Consider the following 10,361-nt stretch of genomic DNA (forward strand, 5'->3'; position numbering starts at 1 on the left):
CTTATTCATTAGTGTATCTAAAAAAAATAAAAAAAAAATACTCGAATCTTAATAGTGTAAAAAAGAAAATTTCTAAAACGTAGAGTATTACTATTCCTTCCTTAAGATGAAATTTCCGGCTAGTAAAACATATAAAAAAAAATCGTGCTTAAGCATTGCTCTTAAATTGCAGAAATACACTAGTGTTACAAATTGTCTTTTTTTTACTTTCACTTTCTTACATATGTAATAAAAATCTCGTGCAAAAATTTATTTCACAATTTCGTCCATTAGACGGGTGTATTTTATTCAAATTCATTTTCTTATAAGTTTTGTTTATCAGGTATAGGTAAAACTTAGTTACAATGACAGATTCAAAAATTGCAAATAATTTTACTCTGGGTGATTAAACCAGAATTAACTTATTCCTTCCAAATTTAGTAGGAAGTCCATGACTATATCATATAAATGAACTAAGCTAATGTTAACAGTTTACATCATTATTGTAATTGTACACCTCAGAAATTAAAAATGATGATAATTTTTAACTGATTAAAACTGTTCAATCGTAATAGTTCCGTAAACATTTCAATAGGACATTCTAGATAAATTACTAACATTAATTAATTACTTAAAGGTAACGTCAATGAAAGTATTGATTTATGAAACATATTTGAAAATATACAAACATCAGAAAACCATTATTTTAAAAAAAATAATAAATCCGTATTTTGGTGTAATAATATTGTTATGTCGATATAAAAAGTGAAAAAGTGTAGCGTACTACAATATGCGCCGTTCCTTTGGTAAGCTCGTAAATCATGCGGCGCAATGCTTTCTGTGTTAGTACCAAGGCGGTTTGGTTTCTGACCTCTCAAACAGAGCGCAGCAGTGGAGCAGGCCAGATCGCTTCAGTGCCACCGTGAGGTTTGTACTGTTCGGTAGTGCTCGTTGCTGCGGTGTGGTCATCACTACAATCATACTGTTCCTCTAGTCTACACTGCGTTTTACTGCTACTGACACATCTACATAAGTTTCTTCTAGTTCATTAAGGGCCTTTTACACGCCTGTCATCATATCTGCTTTCTTATCACATGGTGAGTCGGACTAACCTTACCCCTGCAACCTTCCCTTATCAACTGCTGTGTTTTCTTATCAGGTTGTTGTCTTGTATTATCTATGTATGATGGTTTTCCTTGGTATTCGGATTCATTGTAGGGAACATCGGTTGATGAAAGATTTTGTATGCTGATGTCAAAATATCTTCTGATTTTTGTTTTACCTAATTTCGAACCATTTGTGTTAAAAATCATAATATCCCATCATATCCATGCTTATGACTTACTTAATGTTTTTTTTATTCCATTTTATTTTTAAAAATTCTAAAAATATCTTTGAATTCATTGCTAATTGTTGGCATAATCATATATACATTTTTTTCATATAAGAAGTAATAATAACTATCCTATTTGGTTGTTAATTGTTCAAAAAATAAATTAAGTAAAACCTAGCAAATTGGAAATGTCAGTGATTTTGAACTTTAATGACTAATAAAATTTAAATGTTTATAATTTTCTATTTGACTGAATTAATGAATACCTTGAGGTAGAAATGAATAACGATTTGTCATCATTATTCATTTCAATCATTAGTAACGATCATTTTACTTAAATCTTTATTATATCACTACGTATTTTATTTTTTAGGATTGTACAATTAAACAATTAGTACTTAGTATTTCAGTAATTTAATAATATTCATCTCCAATTCAATAAATTGCAAATGAATATGGTAGAAGAAACTGGTTTCCTTTATTTTCGCCGGTAGAAACTTGTTTACGTCGTTGAGTTGCACTGCCAAACCATTTTGTGTCTCGTGTAGCTCATCAAGAAGTTTAATGTTTGTTTTTAGAGATATGAAATCAATAATGTTACTCTTATGAAAAATGATGAAATATATTATTTCTAGTTTCTTAAGTAAGTTCACCTAAGTAGGAAAAAAAACTTTGTAATATTAAAAAAAATTATATAAATATATCATTCTAAACATCTCGAAAAAAATCTTGAATTCAGAAAAAATGTAGGTACCCTGCAAAACGATAGTTGAGACGAAATGTCTATAGAATTATGGGGAGTAACTTTTTTTTTTTTTTTTTAATCAGTATAAAAATTATATTGTTTTTTTGTTTTTTTAAACATTGCAAGGTATCTCAGCTTTAGCTACTATTTGTTGTTTTTATCAATAGATTTAATTTGGACAATTTTTTTTTTTACTTTTCTAAGTTTTAAATTACATTCTAAGGTCTGAAAGATGTTTAGTAAATAGTAGTATATTAAAAACACAATCTTTGCTGTTTTTATGTAGAAAAAAGAGATTTATTTGGAATGAATTCTTCCTTATAAACATCTATTTGTGTTAGTTATTCAACTGTTCGTCATTTTATTTGTACAATGCAATTATCATCGTAAATTTTTTTATTCACTTCAGTAAAAGTATTTCACATTGATTGATTATATATAAATTCGGTTATATTTTTATTGTTCCTAGACAATTTCTATCATCTATTTTTCTAAGTTTATGCTTAATTGTTGGTTTTTGAACCCGTTACCAGGGTCTTCTAGAGCAGTTCGTTCCAAGGTTGAAAGTAATTAAATATTCCATGAGATAGATATTACTTTCCGCGTTGTCATTGCTTCCTTGGCTGTTTTGCTACTCAATAAAATTCTTCTGCTTATACTTACTTACGTGTTCTTGTACATTAAAATTTGGAAACACATAATCAATTATAAAATTCTGTAGATAATTCTCTTAAATATATGATATGTATTGTACGATTACCACCGGAAAAAAAAGTTAAAAACGTCAGAGATCTTCTCGTAGCCCTCTTTTAACTCCTATTATTATCATTCTTTGTTACTAAGGGAAAAAAATACTTCCAAAGAACACACTAATATTTTCATTTTTTAAAAATGTTTTATCTGTTATTTTAAAATGGGTTTTGTTCACTTTTGACTGATGCATTAACGTCTTGTGGCTGTGTTATTCCTGTTTAATTAAAATTATTCCAAGAAATTATTATAGAATTGAATCTTTAATTTTTTTTCACTTTTTATTGAAATTTACGAATATCAAGTGCAACGATTATTAAATACATTAAGAATATCCACATTTATAAATGTATGAAGTTTATTATGATAACTTCAACATTGTGAGGGAAAATAAAATTTGTTTACTAATTGAAAATAAAAAAATTAACGATTGAGAGTTTTTTATCTTGAATTTTCCTTATCTGGTTAGAAAAAAGTTAATCGATACTTTCCAAAAAGAACTAAGATTAAGATCAGTTTTCCCAGGTTATCGCATAACTTTTATAACAATTTAACTTGGCATTTAAAAAATTATGGAATCCATTTTTTCAGTTTTATGGTGGCCGTGACCATTAAAAATATGGTATTTTTCCTAACAAAATTTAGACTTGTTAATTGATAAATGGGTATTAAACAAATTAGAATGGTGGTTTCTATTTATTGGATTTTCATTTGTTTATGTGTATATAGTGATTAAATATATATAATTAGTTACAAAACTATATTTAATAGCTAGTAATATTATATATTTTATATTTGAATTATTCAGCCATATTAATTAATAATTTTGATCATCTTAAACATCAGTATGATTATTCGTAGAGATTTAATTTAAGATTTTTGATTAACAAATAACATTTTATATCTGTTTGGAATATTATTTTATATTATAGTGCTTTGAGAAACCAATTAATATTTTTCCACTCCAAAAATTCATTGACTAAGCTATTAGTGAATTTTATGACTTGATAAATTTCATGTACGTCGAGAAGATAGAATTACTGGCTAATTTATATATTTTAAAAGTAGTTTTCTTTTGAATATCTTTGCATCTTGTAGCGTTTAATTTTTCCTGTAATCGTCATCATGTCTGACTATAGAAATGCCAATCAGGCTTTACAACTGTGTGTTTAAAAAGTTTTATTTAGGTCGACAAGAGGTAGGTAGGTAAGACCTAAAGCATATGTATATAATTACAGTTTTTATGCTGATTTTTATTTCGGTATTATATTTTTCATTGTGTAAGGTCATCTCAATTATTGTTTCCTAATTAAAAGGCTAAATTCCTTGTTAAATCAAAAGGCTACATGAACCATCTCCTCTTCACCGATTTAGATCGTATAAAAAACATTTATTTTCAGTTATTTATGATTTTCCCACCCCTCAAAAGAGAATTAAGAAATTTCTTATTTTTTTGTTATCTCGACGTTGTAAACAAAAATAAAATTAACAAAAAATCGTACAACTATATCTTTTTTTCAATCTCCAAAGTAAAATTTTCGCACTAAAGGATACTCTAAAGAATTTAATTTCTGTTATAAATAAAATTGATAATAAATATCTTATTTATAAAATTGTGGGATAGCATTATGGTCTGGTAGAAAAGAGAGTGACACGAAATTTTAAAAAGTTAAATAAATACCATTAAAATAATTCTAATAAATTAATGTTGATTTTGTAAAAATAATATTTTACCATTATATGTTTCTTTTTTTTTCTTCTTTGGTTTTTTATTAATATTATGTCATTCATGAATAAAAAAAAATAGTAGAGGTGTTCTAAAAATTCTAGTCCATTAAAATCTAAAGTTCTATTCCTTAGTGACTCACATCTCAATACAAAAGTCTAAAAACGCCTACCCCAAGAAAGATTGTGCATCACTTGAGCTAGGATCTTGTAATGCAATTAAAATGTTAAGTGTGTACATAATGTTACTTTAAATGATTAGGAGCCTTGATGTGATTTTATTACAAGTTAGTTCAGCCTGGATTCTGTTTCCTATTTTTCCTGAGGTAGCTTCCATTTTGGAAACTGCGACCTATAATTCAACCCAAGAGATGACGAGTGCGATGAACACTCAGTTGCAGGAGATAGATGCCAGATTTACATTCAAAAACATTTTTTCTGACAATTTCTAAGATTAAGAAACAATTAAAACTGGTTCACTATCTAGCTTCGAAACTAAGTTCTAGGAACAGTATATTGCAGCCTCCACTTCCCTAACTCGTGTCAGCTGTCTGAGGAGGTTGGATCAGTTAAGAGTAATTTTCCTTTACGATTTGCACCCGGCTTGAAGTTCTCAAAAAGTTCTTTTTTACCAGATAAAATAAAAAAATGTGCCTCTAGAGATTCTCATCGAACTGTTTCAGAAACTCGATTGAATCCGTGCGTAAGACATGCGATTTAAAGAAGTTTTGGATGGAATACTTGTAGGTTCATTCATGCCTTGTTCGAAGCGACGTCTGACGAAAACAAGTATACTTTTTCAGGCAGCATACCATTTGTCCAAAGAAACTTTGTAGAGTCGTTAAAAAACCACCCTTGGTGCAAAATTATATTTTTCCAACATCTGCCAATATACAATAGATGAAATGGCTTTGTATAGAAAACTCAGTAGGGTTTACTGGCGGTGATATCATATTGTGGACTTTTATATCAGTTGTTTTGACGATTGAAAGCCGTTTAGGTCCCGACTTTACTCGCTTAAAAATAGAATTATAAAAACACTACTTTGGGTATCATGCTTTAAAACTGTATGGATTTCTTCCGGCTCTCGGATTGACATTAAACTAGAAACTGCGTTTCTCTGAGTAAAAATGAAGAGAGGAGGAAACTTGGAAATTTTAATTTAGGTTTTCAGGTTTTTAATTTAAATAATAATACTATTAAAGGATATAGTTTGATGGTTTTGATTTTGGACATACAATAATATAATAATAGAAAGAAAAGTACTTAGAACAAATTCTAGTGAATTGTAGTAATCGCCCGGCAAGTTGTAAAGGAAATGTCAATTGATGTTTGATGAAATTTTTATTTATCTTACTCATCCTTGTTCAAGTTCTAGTACAAATACAAATATTAATTATAAATTATGCACTTGTGAAATAAGTAAATTGAAATTTACCTATATTGTCCCAATATAGTGTGCCAAAACAGAAAAATGATTTGGTACATGGTGATGTCTTTGTCAGTAAAAAATATGTATTAACATGAAAATCAAATTAAATGGTCATGGAGTGAAGTACTATCTTGTTTGATTAGACGTCTTTTAGATGTTGATATGAGATGTGCTGTCTCTGGTCTACATTTGTGATGATATTTCTTGTCTTCTGGTGCGTTAAACGTTGACTGGCAATTGAGAGACATCACGGTTAGTTAAACTGTAACATTTAACCTTTTAATAGAATTTTTTCAATTATTATTTTATGAACTTGATTATTTAATCATCTAATCAATTTGTTAATTATTTTACTCGTTGGCATTCAGTTACTTATTTATATAATAAAAGTAGTGAAATAGATTTTATATAAATAATTTCTCTTTAATTCTTTAATGGTTAAGACTGAATACAGAGAAATCGTTATCCAGGAGTACCCACTTTAGGAAAACATACACCAACCTCTCCTCCGTTATGATTGCTTAGCTCTCAAAATTCTCTATTCATCCTACTAAAAGGGCTAAAATGTTGCTTTAAGGGAAAATAATTAATTTATGCTCTAATATTCTTCATCAGATTTTTCTTCTTCATCAGTTTCTCTTATTATCATTTATAATAAAAAGAAATAAAAAAGAAAATAACTTGATTGTGGGGAACTGGTTCTTCAAATTTGTATTGATATTTGATAGCATTTTTACTCAATTTCTATTTTTGGAAAACAATAATTTAAAAAAAACTTAATTTCTTATTTTTTATTAAGGCATGAGTCACTTTATTGAACTCGATCATTAGATTAGTATATTTTCTACTTTTCTAAATATATATACATAATTGCAGGCCATTTTGCCTTTGTAAATTATTTATTATTAGTCAGTTTTCTATAAATCGTCTTAAATTATGAAAACGTTATGCACTAATAAATTAATCATCATCACAATGTTATTATTTTTCTTGGAAGATTATTGATTGACCGTGTGTAAAGATGAAAGGAATATGGTCCGGGTGCGGTCAAAAAAACTCAAATAGTAGAATTATACTATTTTATAAATAGTAGAATTATTCTAATAAAATAGTATAATTCTACTATTTGAGTTTTTTTGACCGCACCCGGACCATATTCCTTTCATATTATTTTTCTTTATCGTCTGCGCTATTATTATGATGAAACATATTTTTAATTATAGAAAATTAAGGAAAAAAAGAAATATAATATTCTCCACATTTTGAGTTTTGTTAACAACCTTAACGTTAACGTCCTTAATAAAGGACTATAGAGGACAGTTTGATAAATTAAATAAAACTTTAGTGACATAAAACTGAATATTTTTTGGTAATGAATTATGTGTATCTACTTGAATACTTTAGCTGCTCGGAACCGGTTTTATGCTAAAAGTTACAGTTATAAAACAGTAGACGAACTGGCCGAGGCTAGTTACATGTGGAGCTACTGCAAGGTCGTGTGCGATTGTCTGCTAAACGTTTCCATTCACATCTATCTTCCTACGTAGTACTCAACTTGTCTGTCTGGTTTATTTCGGGCTGCGATAAATAAACATTTAGATATCATTAACAATTATTTCAGATCAGGCTAAACAACATCTAGTTACAATTTATTTTTTTCACAAACATAGCACCGTAAGTCAATTGATTAAGCTTTTATTGTATATATCTCTACTTTTTCTACTTTAAAAAACTTACATGTTTTTCACGACTTTGAGGCCCTAAAAGCTTATGAAAAACAATAGCAACTTACTAATAGACAAACAAACATCGATTCCCTGACACGTTTACATAAATATTTTGGTATCAGGGCTTTCTAAACCGGTAATTATTCCAATAATAAATAATTCCATTGGAAGGAGATCCCAGACGATTGGGAAAGTAGCATCAATATTCAAATATAGTAGAAACGTTTCCTACTATAGTGTGAAAATAATCTGTCTATTAGCTTGTTATTCGTATCTCTAAATTTGTACTCCAGAATAATAGATAGTAGGCCTAGAAGAATTTTAGAATATGAGCTTCAGGAACAGCGAGTGGTCTTCATGTCTAACCGGCAAACTATGATATTTTCACATTTCGGTGCATAAGCGATAAATTTATTGAAAGTGACAAAAAAATTCATCTGACCATCCTAGATCTCTGGTGTATTTGATAATCTAAGCCGGGTAGAACTCAAATAGATATTACAAGATAAAGGAATTCCCATTATTTTAACGCTGAAAATTCTTAGCATATGTTGATATGTAATGGGATAGTTTGGCTCAACGGCAATAAATCATACAAAGTAGAAATGGAAACGGGAGTAAATCAAGGGGAAAGCTTAAACCCATTATTGTTTGGACAGATTAACACGGAGAACTAAATTAAAGAGCCTGAAATAGGAAAATCCATTCTGTACTTGTTCAGAACTTTGTAACCGCTGATTCTCTTATATTGATGGTATTACATAACATATAACATAGCATTCCCATAATTGAAGAAAACAGAGGAGCCTTCCAAGAATCTTTCAGCTACAAGCTTGGGAGGAAGCTTTGTACCGAAAAATAAAAACTATCAACCCGACCAAATTTAGTGGGTTTAACTTGTAAAAGTGGTTCTAGAAAAAAAAAGAAATTGCGACTTGGAGGGGCTTGAATCTGGACCAGATCCAGATACAAATTAATAATTAAGGCAGATGTGTTTCAAGATTAACCAGCGCATAACAAAACCAACAATATGTATCACCAACTCCGTAACGTCATAATTTCCAAAAGGAAAGTGGCTACGAAGACAAAGTTGACTAATTATAAAGAAGTCTTTTGTTATAGTCTGGCCTAGTATTAAAAAAGAAAGTGAATTCCGTATGCAAGTCACAGAGGTAAAGCTCCAGAGAAAAGAGGCTTAGGTGCATTTAAAAAAAATTATATATTTTACTAATTACGAGGTTTTATCAAATGTTAATTTTCCACTCAAAATCAATAAAGTGTTTTTCTTTCAAATTAAAATTCTACAACCACACATTTGTTTTTTATGACCCCGTTTCTGGTCATTTCTGACATACAGGTCTATCTACTGGGTATCACCATTGTGTAGGATCAAGTGTTTATTTCTTGGTACCATCACAGAAATAAAAGTTGACCTTTGAGTTCTCCTGATTCGAACCGGCGCCATTGCTATTCCCAGGTTCCAAAGACCTTTACTCCCTGAGCTGCATACATACGGCAACCAAAACTTCTAAAATTTATTTCTTAAATAAAATTTTCTCCTTTCGCATAAGTGTTACTATTCATCACTATCAATAATATTTTAACTTATGCACCCATAATAGTTTTTGATAATAATCTTCTAAAAATGATTTTATATTACTTTTGCCGGAAACCTCCTCATTAATTTAATAAAAAAATATCTTGGACGAAATGTTTAAATTTTCGATTCTTTTTAGATATTAATTGCCATTATTTTGTTATCGTAATTTAAACCGTGTTCAGCTTCGAAGTATGTTTTTCTACAGATTTATTAATTACATGATTATTGACCATGTCTTTTTCCGAAGTCAGTAAGCATGAAAGGTTGCTTGATGTCTTAGCATGACAATTATGTTGACAGGCTAACTACTTTTTTGAACTCGCATCCTTGGGAGCATTAGGAAATCTTTTCTTATCTATAGTCTTGGTTACAATGACCTGAAAAATGATTAAATTTCATTAATTAACTGTACAAAAAGTAATGACTTGAATTATTTGTTTATACATATTACATGCAACCATTTAAACAATGAGTTGTTTAAATAAACAAAGCATTGTTGCATAAACACTACTAGGTTATTCATGGAAAAGTGTTTTTACCACATTTTTTAGTATTAACTTCGTCCCATTTATCGGCAGTTCATGTACACATATGTTATATATATGTAATATGGTGGTTGTAAGGGATTGAATTTTAATGTATGCATTCTGCGTTTTCTGGAGAAAATCTCAATAATCAAGTGGGAACAGCTGAACCAAAAATGTAATTTAAAAAAATCATTTTATATTTTTAAGAAAACCATACTTCTTCCTATGGACTCCCACTTCTTTCTTGTAATTGAAGATTTCTCAACTTTTCGGAATCCATGATAAATTCCCTGTGAGGTTGTAATCAATTTGAAGGAAACTATCGCTTCGTTCGATGTTTCTTGCAACCAAAGCCAAATAATCAATAAAAAATATGGAAACACTCACTAATGTAATATTACGCAATGATTGTTCGCGTTGTGTAGCCTTCAGAATAGTTTGCGTAATACTTTATTTTCAAAAACCTTAAGAAGACTTATTGTCATCATCAGGCCAGATGTGTGAAATGTGCTGGCCCTCATGCCACTAATACCTGCCAGAAAC

At 29.4% G+C, this 10,361-nt stretch overlaps 1 long non-coding RNA gene across 1 annotated transcript in view; it reads left to right on the plus strand.

The window, feature by feature from the left end:
* Positions 1-857: 857 nt before the first annotated feature.
* Positions 858-10,361, plus strand: part of LOC136797015 (uncharacterized) — a 356,578-nt gene continuing 347,074 nt past the window's right edge. The window contains exon 1 of the long non-coding RNA XR_010844811.1: positions 858-1,076. This is a non-coding gene — a long non-coding RNA (uncharacterized lncRNA). The remainder of the gene's footprint in view (positions 1,077-10,361) is intronic.

This window comes from Halyomorpha halys, unplaced genomic scaffold (genome assembly GCF_000696795.3).
Source record: "Halyomorpha halys isolate HHAL.00 unplaced genomic scaffold, Hhal_1.1 Scaffold41.1, whole genome shotgun sequence".
Classification (NCBI taxonomy): Eukaryota; Metazoa; Arthropoda; class Insecta; order Hemiptera; family Pentatomidae; genus Halyomorpha; species Halyomorpha halys.